Source organism: Halictus rubicundus, unplaced genomic scaffold (assembly GCF_050948215.1).
Source record: "Halictus rubicundus isolate RS-2024b unplaced genomic scaffold, iyHalRubi1_principal scaffold0207, whole genome shotgun sequence".
Lineage (NCBI taxonomy): Eukaryota > Metazoa > Arthropoda > Insecta > Hymenoptera > Halictidae > Halictus > Halictus rubicundus.
This window is the reverse complement of record NW_027488748.1, coordinates 226,524-243,877: the sequence shown is the minus strand read 5'-3', so window position 1 is coordinate 243,877 and position 17,354 is coordinate 226,524. Positions and strand designations below refer to the sequence as shown.

The window sequence follows — 17,354 nt, the reverse complement described above, 5'->3', positions numbered from 1 at the left end:
TGCCATCGATTTTAAAGTTCTTAGTCTTAAATTGCATGGAACTGAAGGGCCTTCCTGACTACATAAACGTGAAGTGGCCTCCCTTCCCTTTTAACGGGGGAGGGGAGGTACCTTTATAATTTTAAATGGAACCCCCTATAAAATGTTACATATTTAGATTCTACAGGAAAAAACAAGTCAATTTTGTCGGAAACATTTTTTTGTCAGATACTTCCATGATGAGATATAACAGTTTGAAGTTTCGAGTTGTAGGTACTTGAAGCGCTCGGAAATAGCGTTATGGAATAATACGCGCTTGAGTCCTTTGCTTATTCGTGAAGAAATAAAATGTACTTTAAATTAAATGTTCAAAATGTCCACCACGGGCTTGTAAACATTTACTTACTCGAAACATCAAAGTTGTTCTAACATTTTTTAACATTTCGGGAGTCACTGAAGCGCAAGCGTCACGTATTCTTTGTTTCATATCCTCTTTTGTCGTCGGTGGTTCAAACATAACTTTGTCCTTTACATATCCCCATAAGAAAAAATCTAATGGTTTTAGATCGGGGAACGAGGAGTCCATTGACGAGGTCCCCCACGACCTATCCATTTGTTCCCAAATTTTTCGTTCAAAAATTGCCTGGTGATGATTGCAAAATGTGGAGGAGCGCCGTCTTGTTGGAACCACATTTCTCTTCTAACGTGCAGTGGCACATCTTCCAAAAGCGCAGGCAAATGATTTTTTAAGAAATCACAATAACTTGCAGATGTTACAGTTTCTTGAAAAAAATAAGGTCCAATCACAAAGTCTCCTATTAGGCCACACCAAACATTTAAAGACCATCGATGTTGAAAGGGAACACATCGCATCCAATTTGGGTTTTCCACGGCCCAATAATGCAGATTATGTCTATTTACATGCCCTGAATTCATAAAAGTGGCCTCATCGGAAAAAAGTATTTTGCACAAAAAGTCATTTTTCACAACACCCTGCAGCCACTCACAAAATCTTACGCGGTGATCGTAATCTGCTATCGAAAGCTCTTGTGATAAAACCATGTGATATGGATGATACTTTTGCCGTTTTAAAATTCGTTGAATTGATGAACGACTAATATGTGATGTTTGTGCAAGTGTACGTTGACTAATATGAGGATTTAATGTAATTGCAACAAGAATACTGGCACTATTATTTTCATTAGTGACAGCTTTAAGTTTATTGCGAGTTTTTTTACACAATTCACCGTGCTCGCGAAGCCGCTTTTCTAAATTATGAAATGTTGCATGACATTTTTTGATCCCATAACGTTCAAAAAACACCTAACGTTAATAACATATTCACTTCTGTGTCAAAAGTAGCCATAATCACAATGTTACTGCTTGAATAACAGCTCTAAACTGAAAACGTTTTCATAGATAAGTGAGTCAAACTCAAGAATTGTAAATATTATTGTTTGTGTTTCTTCATGAATAAGAAAAGAACTCAAGCGCGTATTATTCCATAACGCTATTTCCGAGCGCTTCAAGTACCTACAACTCGAAACTTCAAACTGTTATATCTCATCATGGAAGTATCTGACAAAAAAATGTTTCCGACAAAATTGACTTGTTTTTTCCTGTAGAATCTAAATATGTAACATTTTATAGGGGGTTCCATTTAAAATTATAAAGGTACCTCCCCTCCCCCGTTAAAAGGGAAGGGAGGCCACTTCACGTTTATGTAGTCAGGAAGGCCCTTCAGTTCCATGCAATTTAAGACTAAGAACTTTAAAATCGATGGCATAGTTTTCGAGATATTGAGCTGTTCAGAGTTATGTGGGCCACCCTGTATATATATATATATGTGACGTTGCAAATTTTGCAACGATCTTCTATCGACAAACCCATGGCTGTTACAAGGAAAAATCATCTGCACAGATCTTTTGAAAATGGAAACGTTGCACACGGGCCAGACAACCCGGAGGCGACGACGCGGGACGAAGGACTATGTCGGACATCAGACAAGGGGGTCCCGGCGAGGATGGTGCAGTCGTCCCATGGGGTGGTCAGATTATCGCTTTGATAATAATGCTTGTAAACATATCAAATCGATGAAAGGAGAATACGAATGTCTGTTTACAAGCACCAGGAACAATTACACGGTACACCGTTTCAATGAAATTTAAATTCCTTCATTTACCGTCCCCGAACGCATAAACGACGCCCCTGAAGTTACTGACAAACATTTCATAATTTCCTCGCTAAGGGTCACGTGAATGTCAACACATTACACCTCGTTGGATTTGTTTTTTCATAAGCTAAGTATAAGACTGTTGTAGTGGAAATATGCGTTCCCATTTAAGAAAACATACGATGACCTTGAAATCTCGAAAAAAATGACCATGAGAAAAAAATTCGGCCCATCACCGCATTGGCGCCTTCAAACAGAATATTTTCTACCCCTGACATTTTTTCTATCATGCAAAATAAGCGATATATTTAAGGTGGTCAAGTTAGGTGAAATATTCTGTATATACTGGGTTATACAGGGTGTTCGGTAACTGATGGTACAAGCGAAAAGGGGATGATTCTACATGAAAAAATAAGTCGAAAATATGGAACAAAATTTTTTCATGTGAGGCTTTGTTTTCGAGAAAATCGACTTTGAATTTTCGCCGGGTACGCGTGCACTTGATCGTATCTCGTTATAACGGATCTCTCCTTGCCTCTTACTGTTCAATTAATTAGAGTAAGTGTTCGACATTTTGACCTTCAACTTCAATACACTTATTAATCCTTTCTTCAAATGACTGTACACAGGACAGAAGCATATCTGCGGGAATTTCAGCGCAAGCGTTTCTTATGCGTTCTACCATGTTTTCACGAATTGTTGACACTTGTTGATAAACCTTATCTTTTAGGTAGCCCCACAGAAAGAAATCCGGCGATGTCAAATCAGGCGACCTAGCAGGCCAATTAATCGGCCCACCTCTGCCAATCCGCCGACCATTGTATTCACGGTCTAATACTTCCCGTACTGCTATTGAGTAATGCGCTGGGCTACCGTCATGCTGAAACCACATACTTTGTCGAACGTCCAAGATAACATGTTCAAGTAGTGATGGTAGTTCCTGTTCCAGGACATTTCGATATTTGATTCCATTCAAATTACCTTCAATAAAATAAGGACCAATGAGTTTTTTCCCCATGATTCCACACCAAACGTTAACCGACCAAAGACGTTGATGTTCAACTTGTCGTAACCAGTGGGGATTTTCTACACTCCAGTAATGCATGTTATGCCGATTAATGCCACCATGGTTTATTAAATATTATTATTATTAAATAGTACATTAGCAATGAAATTGGGGCTCCAGATGTCCCGGACAACGAGCTCCTGCTCCTTCAGCAACCCCTCCATCTAGGCGTGGGCGGACCTCTCGTTATCGGTTCGGAAGGACGTAGGCAATTCTGCGACGTCACAATATATGTATGTTTTTTATGCACACCCTAAAAATTTCATCGAAATCGATATAGACACGAGCTACAAGCGGTTAAAAGTGACGTAAATCGTAGTAGACGCTGTAAGTCGATGATCGTTTTCAAATGCTGTTCCATAATTGTTGCGAGGGAAAGAATGTACCGCGCGGAAGTGGAGAGGAAAATGCACGGTGCTTATCACTGATCTGTGTTAACAATGTATATTTTATAAGTAGTTATTAACTTGGTTTAACAATGATACTTTTGATGTATATATATATAAGGTGGAACGGTTCTATTCTTTTAAAACGTGTGGATACTACGCACGACCACGACAGAGTTTTTATTACGACGCAGGTACGAACCACGTCGGCTTGGTTCGGTAACTCTCGGGTTGCTTCGGCATCCCTCTCCATGCATGCGCACAGAGATTACTTTCTTTACAATAATATTACCATGTTTTGGGTTTGCTGGTTTCCTGAAAATTTAGATTTTTGTTTACAAATAGGTACTTCCATATTTAAATTCGTTTACATAGTTCTATTAACTTACCAATACTTATAGAATTCATCGATACCTCATCTGTCTTATTTTGTTTGACGTCAACAGTCCTGTCGCTGCATCTACCTGAAAACAATAATCATAGTTGATATACCGATATACGTAATGATTATTGATGAAAAATAATTAAACAATTAGCACAATTAGTAACATACAAGTTTTTATATACATACCTAACTCGAAAGCATTTTTAAATAATATGTAGTAGGGGGCCGAGACGCGCGGCCGTGTGTAAACTCGGCGTAGCCTTTGGATGAATACCGAAATCGTTACAATACCGAAACCGACATGATTCTACAAATTACATTTCTTAAATTTTCGTTACAATCCCAAAACAAAAATAGTTGTGAAACGGAACTTTAATAATATTTCTGCCACTGCTAGTAGATTCGAATTCATGGAAAACAGTACTATCATCTACAAATTGAGAGACAGTGACAGAGCTCATTACATTATCGGAGATATTGGCAACATAAATGATATATAGCAAAGGGCTAAGAACGCCGCCCTGAGGGGCGCCCCTACAGACAACTCTGTTCGTATCTTCAGAAAGAGTAGAGAACGCAAATCTTTCATGAGTTAAGAACTTGATGAATTTTAGGATATTAAGTGAGCAGCCAATATTCGCAAGTTTGGAAAGAAGAATATCAACACAAACATTATCAAAAGCTTCATGAACATCAAGAAACGCAGCTAACACCTCCTTTCTTTCTGGTAGTTTTCTTTCTTTCTTTCTGGTAGTTCAAACAATATATGAGCCGTTTATTTTGAAAGTGGCCTAAGTCCATTTATACTTAAATTGAGATATTTATTATTGATAATGTCCGAAGGCAGTAATGAAGGTAATTTTAATTAATTAGTATTTAACAAGTTAACCTCAGTTTTACAAAAAACGGTGCTCAAGAAATAGCTTCATGCATCCTAAAACATGTTAAAAATTTAAGAAGTGAAAGACACATTATAGCTTACAGTGACATGTGTGCAGGACAAAATAGAAACATTAAAGTAGCTTTAATGTGGCTAAAAATTGTACAAACTGTTGAAAATAATGTGGAAATCATAGATCACAAATTCTTAATATCAGGATATTCGTTTTTACCAAATGATAGAGATTTTGGCGTGGTAGAAATGTCATTAAAAAAAAATAATTTACTGTTTGTCCCCCAACATTATTATAATATTATCAAAAAGTGCCGAAAAGGTAATAACTTTATTGTAAATTAAATGAAACAAGAAGATTTTGTATCAACAAAATTATTAGAAGACGCAATTTTTAAAAGGGTAAAAAATTCTAACGGAGAATCGATAAACTGGTTAAAAATATGTTGGATGCGTTTTGTCAGAAATGAACCGTGTAAAATTTTCTATAAGACATTAGTGAATGAGAATGAACATTTTGAAGTCCTGGAATTATTACCACATCGGGGTAGACCAAGAAAGTTCGAATATATTGTATTGACACAACTGTATAAAAATATCAGACACATTACAACAGCAAAATACAAGGATATAATGGACCTACTACGATATATACCACCGGAATATCATAATTTCTTCGAATCCCTTTCACACACACAAAATGTAGATGAGCAGTAAATTGTTTTGTAATTTATGTAGTTAAAAAATGTTTTGAATCGCATAAATTATGTTTTTGAAGTGTTGTAAAGATATATAAAATAAATTGAGTATTGTTTTTTTCGATTTGAAGCATCTTAAATTATGTTGAATGGACTTGGGCTCCTTCAAATTTTATAACGAATCTGGTTGTTAATTTTGAAATTGGCCTAACTCCATTCTTGATAAGAAAACGCATATTATTCACTTAATAATTGCCATTATTTTAATAGGAACTATAAATTTAACTCCTTTATATACACTTAAGCGGTATGACTCATTAGTATTCTGTACGTAGATTTTTAATTGCATTGAAACACAAACCCTTAAATATCTCAATTGAAGTATAAATGGACTTGGGCCACTTTCAAAATAAACAGCTCATATATATATATGTGGGAGCGCGAGCGTTCCCTCTGCGAAGGCGTCTCGATGCGACGTTTCGGAACGTTGCGATCGTTCCCGCCATGGAGACGCATCGACGATTCAGGAAGCTTCGAGAAGCGTGGCGACCGTTGCGATCATCGAAGATTCGAGAACGCGGAAAAACAAATAAAACGCGCGGAGGCGCCGGGCCTGGGGGTCTTTCGTCTTCGAACCACGAGCGTGAGCAGTTGATTGTACGTTGAACCTATTTTCTGGACCTTTCATATTAAATTCTTGTTTTATTGAACACTTTGTTAGTCCGTTACCCGTCTCAATCCTACAATTGGGGGCTCGTCCGGGATAAAGCCAAAATTTCGATATAAATCGGTACGCGATCACTCGTGACGATTTTGAGACAACAGCGTAACGGGCGAAGAGAAAAGCGAAACGAGGCATTCGTCGGTACGGTACAGTTATCGCGCAAGTAAAAGTGAAAGTGAAACAATAAGTGAGTGATAACTGACGGAACAGCACGAATTGCTTTAGTGAAAAGACTGATAAAGGAAAAGTGAAAGAAGAAAGGGGAACAATGGCAGATGGAATCAACAATGTGATAACCGCCTCATGTTCGGAAGAAAGCGAAATAGACGAGACCATCTTGGACACGCGAAAAACAAAAGAGACCAAAATAGACGAAATGAAAATACAGGAATTAAGGAAGAAGCTGAATCAATTACATTTAAACACGAAGGGCACGAAATCAGAACTGCAGGAACGATTGAAAGAATACGAAGGAATGCAGGATGAAGAAGCGAGAACTGAAGAATCGGAATACGAAGAGTTCGAATCTAAAGAATCCGTAATAGAAGAGAACGAGGTTGAGAGAAAACAAAGAAAAAAGATGAAGAAACGACAGACGGAAACACAAACAAGCATATTCACGATCCGCGACGTCGAGGAATCATTGCCGTGTTTCACAGGCGATGACAAATTGTCGATCCGCAAATGGCTCGACGAATTTGAAGAAACCGGTGCACTACTGCAGTGGAATGACCTGCAGATGTTCGTCTATGGGAAAAGGATGTTGAAAGGGTCAGCCAGGCAATTTTTGACATCACAAAGAGGTGTTACCTCTTGGAAAATTTTAAAGGAACGATTACAAAAAGAATTTAAAACCGTGGTGAACAGTGCTCAAGTGCACGCACAGCTGTCAAGACGGAAGAGGAAGCCGCAGGAGACAGGGCGACAGTACATATACGCAATGATGGAAATTGCTAGCGAAAGTAATATAGAAGACAACGCACTGATCGAACACATCGTAGACGGCATACAGGATCAGGAACACAATAAAATGATACTGTATCAGGCAGATACAATCGAACAATTAAAAGCTAATTTAGATGTATACGATCGGATGAAGAAGAAATCGGATCGGAAAGTATATCCGAAGAAAAAAGATGAAACGACAGGAAGCAGAGAAAAACCGAACGTGGCAAGCAAACCACGGGCACCACGCTGCAACACCTGCGGAATACCCGATCACGAAGCAAAGAACTGCCCAGAACGCGGAAAGGGACCGAAATGCTTTAAATGCAACAACTTCGGACATATCGCAAGTCGTTGCCCAAATCAAGAAAACAGTAACAACGCAGTCAACGTAAACTGCATCTCCAGGTCAAGAACGACACGCGATATACGAATAAACGATATACAGTGCCATGCTTTGATCGATTCTGGAAGTGAACTTTCGTTAATTTCAAAAGTAAAATATCAAGAAGCAGGCTGTCCCTCGCTCAAAGCAACACCCACGGTTATTACGGGAGCAGGTAACGCACTGACGCCGGTTATCGGCACGTTTGAAAACCACGTGAGGATAGAGAACGAAGAATACGATCTGAATTTGTTTGTGGTACCGACGCACACGATACCATACGACGTGATACTGGGGCAAGATTTCTTGGCGAACGTGGAAATACAGCTACGACAAGGAGAAATAATAAAAATGCAGAGGATACCACCAGCAACCGAACAAGCAGAGGAAGTTCCAGTCAACGTCACCGACGGGAAGGAGGAGGCAGGGAAGGACCGGGAAGAAGCAGACGCGGAAAACAACAGTGAAACAGTGTGTAGTGAACTGATGAGAGTGTTGTGCACCGAAGTGAATGCTAAAGAATTAGACGTCGAGCGTAAATATAAGGACAGATTAGAGACTGTAATTGCGGAATACACGCCTGAACGTACGGTAAGCACAAAAATCGAAACAGTTATATCGGTAAACGATCATTCGCCAGTTAGCTTGAAACCACGGAGATTGGCACCAAAAGAAAAGACTGTATTAAACAAGCAAATAAATGAATGGTTGAAGGACGGAGTGATCCAACCGAGTAAAAGCGAGTATGCGAGTCCAGTGGTTATTGTACCAAAAAAAAAAAACGGTTCGTATAGGGTTTGCGTAGACTACCGCGAATTGAACAAGCGAATTAAGGGGGCCGGCAGGCATTTGGCCTTGACTGTCACGCCAATCCTCGAACGGTCCTCGAACGGTCAGTAGGGAAAACTGATTGTGGAATGATTAAAATTTTTTTTGTGGAACTACATCGCGTCTACGACATATCGGTAAAAAAGAATATATGAAATGCCGACTTGAAAAGTAGTGGAAAAGAGAAACGAAAATTGAGAGAGAAAGCTAGCGACTAGACATGGTTGCCACATATCATCTTCGCCTCACTGTTGCCATGTCATCAAACCCGTAAATTTACAAGCGTTTCGTGAAACTGATTTCTGCATGAGCCCGATTCAGCCGACCAACACATGCTAACACGTACATTGCCACGGGCGCATAGATATACACAGGACTCGTTGTCACATTACCTTTGCAGTTTTTTGCTACTATCTCTGAAATCAAACTCACGTGTATGCAAAAGCTAAGGAAATCATTTGATTTATATTAAATTGAATCAGTTTATTCTTAACATTATAATAATTTTATACATATATTAACAGGACTTCTTTTAAAAAGAAAATGAGTCAGAATTTACTTCCTGTCAGAAAGAAAATTATATTCAAAATGAAATTAAAGCAGCTTTTTTTATGCCACAAAGCGCATAAAAAATTAAACAAAATTTGTCATATTTTTTTACTTTAGATGTCAAATCTGAAGTTAAGAAACAAACAAATACAAATTTACAACTAAAGACTAAACGTAAAATAAACTTGAATAATATCATATATATATAAAAGTTTATAGCATTTTCCAAAGTTTTATATATGTTTACAATATATAAAACCGAGAAGTTAGCCGCGTTGTCTTAGTGACGACAATACAACGAAGACCATTCGGCGTGATGTCTCGATATCGTAACATATCGATACTCGTAACACTATATTTGACAAAGTGACGAAGTTTCTGTCAAAATCAAAGAACTTTCGATAGAAATGAGATAGAGCTATGATTTTTTTTTAGAAGTTAAAATATTGCAAAAGAAGGGAAAAATAGAGAGACTATGGTACAAACATGTTTTAACTTTGAAAATAAACTTGGAATATTTAAACAAAATTGTGATTTATCCAATGCCATGCACTGTTAGATTTTTCTTGACATTCTGTACATCTGTTCTCGTAGATTTTATCACGCTGACATCAAATCCGATCATAAAATTTGTCTGTCACCTCAGGATTTTGGAAAAAATCGATTTCTGCGAAAAGAAACTAATGAAATCACAATTTTTCCGTTGAAATGATTTGATAACTCTCTGGTTATTCTGGTTCAGAGGCCAAAATGTGAATTTCGCGAGGCGTTCGAAACAAGCGTGGCGTCACGAGATGCTAAGGCGAAGCCACGACCTTCGGCCTGCTATATTTTATCAAAATTAAATCGGTACTTTGAAGTGAAATTGATATTATATATATACAATGATAAAACATAATGAAATTTAAAAAAATACGTTAGTAGACAGGATTTGAACACTGGTCGTCCGGTTGAAAACTTGGTACGCTGCAGTCACGCCAAACCGAATCTTGTTGTACCGTAGAAAAAAATACGGCATTACATAGGAAATAATGAAACTTCAATCGTTAATATCGCGAAAATTATTGAGTATCTGCCCCTATAATGGTGTATATTTGTGAACAGGACAACGAGATCTATAAGTATGCAAAGTTTCAACAGAATCGATGACCCGAAGGTCGTGGCCTCTTTCGAAACGTGCAAGGGTCAGAAAATTTTCAAATTGCCGCTTCAATATTGCAATGAGCAGTTTCTAAATGGTCAATTGTCTTTCCTAAAGGTTCAATCTAGGTCTGTCCAGAGGCCAAAATGCGAATTTCTGCCTCATCGTCGATTAATTAGCAATATTCGGCAACATACCGCCAGTCGCGAGGCGTTCGAGGCAAGCGTGACGTCACGAGATGCGTAGCGAAACGTGCAAGGGTCGAAATCTTGACAAATTGACGCTTCAATATTGCAATGAGCAGTTTAAAAGTGGTCACTTGTGTTTCCTAAAAGTCCAATCTACGTCTGTCCAGAGCCCAAACTGCGAATTTATACCTCATCGTCGAGTAATTTGCAATATTCGGCAGCATACTGCCAGTCGCGAGGCGTTCGAAGCAAGCGTGACGTTACGAGATGCGTAGCGAAACGTGCAGGGGTCAAAATCTTGACAAATTGACGCTTCAATTTTGCAATGAGTAGTTTAAAACTGGTCACTTGTGTTTCCTAAAAGTCCAATCTACGTCTGTCCAGAGCCCAAATTGCGAATTTATACCTCATCGTCGAGTAATTTGCAATATTCGGCAGCATACATATCGTACATATGTAAACCTGTAATATCGACCTGCATTATCGACCGTATTCTATCGCAAGGTACAGTGTTTGCCGCGGGGAGACCGGGGCGCTAGTAAGCGGAACCGCGAAATGGTGCGTTTTTTTCTAGACATTTTACGCCTTAAATAAGTAAGTAATCAATTAAAAATGCATACCACCGTGTTCGTACATGTCTTTGCTATGTCTGTCCAGAGCGTTTTTTTCGATACGAACACTAAATCTCTCGAAATTAAGAGAATCTCTCTGCGGCAGCCATCTTGTGACGTCATCCTTGCTTCAGAAAGCGAGATTTCTGCCGAATATTACAAATTACTCGACGATGAGGTAGAAATTCGCAATTTGGGCTCTGGACAGACCTAGATTGGACTTTTAGGAAACCCAAGTGACCACTTTTAAACTGCTCATTGCGATATTGAAGCGTCAATTTGTCAACATTTTGACCCTTGCAAGTTCATATACGTATATGGATTTCATGTATGTGTGTGGTTACACAGAGTCGACCTGCCGGCCCCCTTAAGAGAGATCATTTTCCAATGCCACTTATAGAGGACAGAATAGACGAATTAAGGAAAGCCCGCATCTTTTCAGTAATAGATCTTAAAAACGGCTTCTTTCACGTACCAATGGCAGAACAAAGTAGGAAATATACGTCATTCGTAACGCCCGACGGACAATATGAATTTTTAAAAACACCTTTCGGACTATCAATTAGCCCTACTAGTTTTCTTAGATTCATTGACGAAATATTTAAAGATCTAGTGAGACGCAAAGTAGTTTTCACGTACGTAGACGATATTATTATTCCCGGAGAAAACGATGAACAGGCATTCGAAAATTTATTAGAGACGTTATAAGTAGCGGAAGAAAACGGGTTAATGATCAACTGGAACAAATGTCAATTCTTCAAAACGCGAATCGAATACCTTGGTCAGGAAATCGAAAACGGAAACGTGTACCCAAGCGAATCAAAAATCAAAGCAGTCGAAAAATTTCCGATACCGAAAAGTAAGAAAGCCGTGCAAAGCTTCCTAGGATTGACGGGATATTTTCGTAAATTTATCCATGATTATTCAAAGATGGCTCGACCTTTGTCGGACTTGATTAAGAAAGAGCAGGCATTCGTATGGGATAGTAGTCAGAGGGAGGCATTTCAAAAATTGAAGTTAGTATTATCCGTGAAGCCAGTACTACGTATCTATGATCCGCAAGCTATCACAGAACTGCATACTGATGCCAGCAAGGAAGGCTACGGGGCAATTCTCCTACAAAAGACTGACGAAGACAGTAAATTTCATCCGGTTCACTATTACAGTAAGAAAACGACTGACGCAGAAAAGAAACTACACTCTTACGAATTAGAGGTGCTAGCCATAATTAACGCAGTAAAGAAACTACGTATTTATTTATTCGGTATCAGATTTAAAATAGTTACGGATTGCGAGGCGTTTAAAAAGACTCTAACTAAAAAAGATTTGTCTCCGAAGGTAGCGCGATGGGCACTAACCCTCGAAGAGTTCGATTACGAGGTAGAACACAGAAGTGGAACGCGACTTAAACATGCGGACGCGCTCAGTAGACATCCCGCGTTAGTTGTTACGAATCATTTACATGCGATGATAAAGAAAAAGCAATTTGAAGACGAGCGATTACACGCGATCAAATGCATTTTGCAAAACGAACCATATGATAACTATTTCATAGATCACGATATTTTAATGAAGCGAAAGAATGATAGGGATTTAATAGTAGAGCCATCCTGTTTGCAAACCGAAATAATACGGAACACACACGAAAACGGCCATTTCGGTATTAAGAAAATGAAAGAAACTATAGAAACCGAATATTATATCCCGCGGCTAGAGGATAAACTAAAAAATTTTATTAGCTGCTGTATCCCATGTATCATATCCGATAAGAAAGCCGGTAAGAAAGAGGGAGAGTTAGTGCCGTTGCCAAAAGGCGATAAACCGTTAAATACCTACCATGTTGATCATGTAGGACCGATGTCAGCGACAACTAAAGCTTACCGATATATTTTCGTAGTAATAGACAGTTTTTCAAAATTTATTTGGTTATATCCTACTAAAAGTGTCAACGCGAAGGAAGTTATCAATAAGCTAAGTGGGCAGCAGAAAGTTTTCGGAAATCCCGAGAGAATCATTTCCGATCGAGGAGCGGCGTTTACTTCGGTCGACTTTCAAAACTATTGTATGGATGAAGGGATTCGACATATCTTGGTTACGACGGGGGTTCCAAGAGGGAACGGGCAGGTCGAGAGAACGATTAGGACGATAATTCCGGTACTTACAAAATTATCTTTTCAATTATGCGTTAACAGTACCTACCAGCGGAGCGTTGGCATGACTCCCTTTGAAGTCATGTTCGGCATGCGAATGCGACACAAACGAGACCATGATATCCTCGCGATAATTGAACAAGAAACAATTCAATTATTTCAGGAAGATCGCGATGAATTGCGGTTAGTTGCTAAGGAAAATCTCTTAAAAGTACAAGAAGAAAATAGAAAAACTTACAACAAGAAATGTAAACCCGCGAGAAAATACCAGGAGGGCGATTTGGTGTTCATTAAAAGAACGCAATTCGGCCGGCAATTAAAAATCAAACAGAAGTATTTAGGGCCGTAGAAAGTCGTGAAAGTTAAGCGTAATGATCGTTACGACGTAATTCGCATCAGTGATGGGGAGGGACCACACGTAACGAGTACCGCAGTAGATTACATGAAACCCTTCGATTGTAACGAGGAATTAAATGAATGATGTCTTCGAGGGCGAAGAAAATGCAGGAAAGGCCGAGTGTGGGAGCGCGAGCGTTCCCTCCGCGATAACACTTTAAATTAATTTAATTTAATTTCACTTTGTTTCTAACTGATGCCTGTTGCATCCTGCGACTCGACGTTAACTATATTTACGATGTATCGTTGTAGAACTATAATTGAGTGGTATTTTAATGTAAAAGTGACACGAACGAGCGAGAGAGAGGGAGAGAAAGAGAGAGAGAGAGATTGGAGTATAACGATATATAGAACTAATAGAGGAGGGGCGAAAGAAGTGAAATGAGAAGCGAAATTGCTCACCGGGAACGAAGAATATTCTGCCGAATAAAATCCGAGACTCTAGAAAAAACGTTGCTCGACGACAGAGCACGATAGACAATAGACAAACACCAGGAAACGAACTATACGAAAAAATAAACAATAATAGGAAAAACCCCCTTGGAAAAGTAACAAAATTTCAGCAGAATGAAAATTGATCCACACGTCACTTCGCTTCTTTACACGCGCCCGTCCAGTACGGATTAGAGTCGAGCAAACGAATTATTTGGACCCCAGGTCCGTCGCCTCCGCGCGTTTTATTTGTTTTTCCGCGTTCTCGAATCTTCGATGATCGCAACGGTCGCCACGCTTCTCGAAGCTTCCGAATTGTCGATACTCGCAACGGTCCGAAACGTCGCATCGAGACGCCTTCGCGGAGGGAACGCTCGCGCTCCCACACTCGGCCTTTCCTGCATTTTCTTCGCCCTCGAAGACATCATTCATTTAATTCCTCGTTACAATCGAAGGGTTTCATGTAATCTACTGCGGTACTCGTTACGTGTGGTCCCTCCCCATCACTGATGCGAATTACGTCGTAACGATCATTACGCTTAACTTTCACGACTTTCTACGGCCCTAAATTAAATTAAAGTGATTAGACTTGCGATATGTCCGAAGTTGTTGCATTTAAAGCATTTCGGTCCTTTTCCGCGTTCTGGGCAGTTCTTTGCTTCGTGATCGGGTATTCCGCAGGTGTTGCAGCGTGGTGCCCGTGGTTTGCTTGCCACGTTCGGTTTTTCTCTGCTTCCTGTCGTTTCATCTTTTTTCTTCGGATATACTTTCCGATCCGATTTCTTCTTCATCCGATCGTATACATCTAAATTAGCTTTTAATTGTTCGATTGTATCTGCCTGATACAGTATCATTTTATTGTGTTTATATTAAATTCTTGTTTTATTGAACACTTTGTTAGTCCGTTACCCGTCTCAATCCTACACACACATATATATATATATATATATATATATATATATATATTTATAATATAACAACAATTCTATTTCTTATTAGAGAGTGGGCGAATTTTCATCTGCGGATTTTCAACGTGCGAAGGTTTAAAAATTTGCGAGTACTATAATTAGCATTGGTTGCGAGAAGTGCGAGTAAATTCGAAATTTATATCGCCTGTTCACAATTTAAATGGAGATAATACACGATACTAGAGATCATAAACGCGTAAAAATTTATTTTATGTGGGGAAATTATAAATTATTGTATGCGGGGAATGAAGGAATAAATAATAATTGCTATCTCTGTTTGCAACGAAAGTGAAAACAAGACATTTCAGATAATTGCAATGCAGGAAAAGTGAAATTTAAGGTGCACATATTACATTATTGTACGAAAGTACACTTCACAGGTGTACGTAGGTAGACTATGTTAAAATCAACTAATTAGTTTTTAGTACCTCGTTCATTTCAGTGTGTAGTAATGCATGTATTCGGAGATCCGTTGCAGAACCGCGCTTTAGAATATATGTACTTGTAATCCACAACTATATAAACAGGAAAATTTTGATATAAACTAAAGATTTAACCCAAAAAGTATGTAAAATTAATTTATTAATGTTTTAGACAATACATCAATTTCAGAAAGATCACATCATTATACTTGTCATTCACATAATTATCAATTCAATGAATAGCCCATTGCAATATTTTTGTAGGTCGAGTATGTTCAAGAATATTTCGATTTTATCGATTGTCGTTGCACACGTCACTATATATTAATGTTTTCACGTAAATGAACCGAGAGCAATATTATAATAATGAATATATGATGACATGTAGTAGTGACACGCACACACACACACATATAAATTAATATTGTTAAATTACTTAACAGAAAAATAGTGGAATGTTCGACTTCAATGTCAATCATCCCAAAATTTGACAATTATTGCAGCTTACTGCGAAAATCAATATACAAGAAGAAAATGCATCTACACATGTTATTGATGTCTAACACAAGAAAATAAAATAGCTAATTATTACCTAAACCTCAACATTTGATCCTGAAGTTTTCACATATACAATGTTTTCTCGATATATGTCCACAACACGGGTCTAGCAAAGGGTCTAGGGACATCTATCGGCCAGGAGATACTATTCTTTGATCCACGCGATGCCTCGGCGACCGAGGTCTTTCGAGCTATATCGATTTCATCGTTCTACCTCGTTTCTATCGAATGTTCTTTGATTTTGAATCCGATTTCGTCCAAATTGACCTCTGTGCCTCGCGGTAATTAGCACCGCGTCACGCTGCTACATGCGCCACCTTCTTTAGCTACTAATAAAACAATAAACGACACATAACCCAGTGGTATTGTTTGAAATACTATACACGTTTATACTAAATGCTTATATTTCGATAAAACAAGCCAGAATTCCTTCCTACGCACGCCAGGTGCAAGACTATCTTCCATTATGCATAATTATTGTTAAATGGCAAAAAAAAGAAAATCCTGAAACATGTATCCCCTATTTTGTATCAAAGATAACACCCGTTTCATCAAAATCGGATTTTCGCATCTGAATATGTTCCCTTGTTAGACGAGAAAAAGAATTGAATGCCCGTATCCTGAATCGCGCGCATGCGCAAAAGGGAGGCAAGCTTGCCTGTCATGAGAAACTTGTGGAGAGAGGAGGTGCGTGGTGAGCACCCACGCAGGGTGCCAGTCGTGTTCGGGTAGCGTCGCGATGCCTCTGATCGGCATTCCCGCGTAGACGCAAAGTCGTGGTGCCCGGCGTCGTCGAGCAGTGAACCGTAATTCGTTCCGAGTCTCGTCACATCAAGAGGACCTCGGGAAGAAGAGGGAGCCTTCCCTGGAGACCTTACCGGGAGCCTTTTCGACATCTTTGGGGACCTTTTTCTCGGTGCCAACAGGTGAGCCGACTCCGTTTGCGAAAAACGCCGGATCCGCTCACGGAACCGTTCCGCGACCGCCGATTTTCTGCCAGTTTCCGCAAACAATCCGATCCCCATTCGTCGTGAAAACGAGTTTTCTCGGTTGTACGGCAGGCTGTATGGTCGTCGGCACGGATTTCGTCGCGCGGTTCCACGGTCAGTGTCAGTTTCACGATTGTATGTAATATTGCAACGAAAAATTTATTAAATTCTGCTGACTATCTATTATTCCAGATAAAAGATTGACAGTGTCAACTTTACAATAATGTTGCAATGAAAGAGTTAGTTAATTATTCTTGTTAATAGATGAAATCGAACTGTGCAAGTTGATAAAATTTATAAAACAATATAAGTTTACGTCAATCAATTTTCACACCTAGTGAAATATGTTTGTTAAATAGTATTTTCGTTCCGAGCACATGATAGGAGATTACTTTGTCGTTTGTCTGCGGGCAAGTTCGACACGGATGATTCGATTCGAGGAATGCTGGAAGATTTTAATGGAACAACCGTCATTGTTTCTGGCGTTAA

At 39.0% G+C, this 17,354-nt stretch overlaps 1 long non-coding RNA gene across 2 annotated transcripts; it reads right to left on the bottom strand.

The window, feature by feature from the left end:
* Positions 1-3,410: 3,410 nt before the first annotated feature.
* Positions 3,411-4,775, bottom strand: LOC143363999 (uncharacterized). Of its 2 annotated transcripts, XR_013083952.1 has the most exons (4): positions 4,176-4,775; positions 3,994-4,068; positions 3,807-3,919; positions 3,411-3,471 (listed from the first exon to the last, which is right to left on the bottom strand). It is a non-coding gene; the product is annotated as an uncharacterized LOC143363999 (long non-coding RNA). The 2 variants fall into 2 exon arrangements; XR_013083951.1 differs by lacking the exon at positions 3,411-3,471 and having other exon boundaries at positions 3,734-3,919.
* Positions 4,776-17,354: the final 12,579 nt, after the last annotated feature.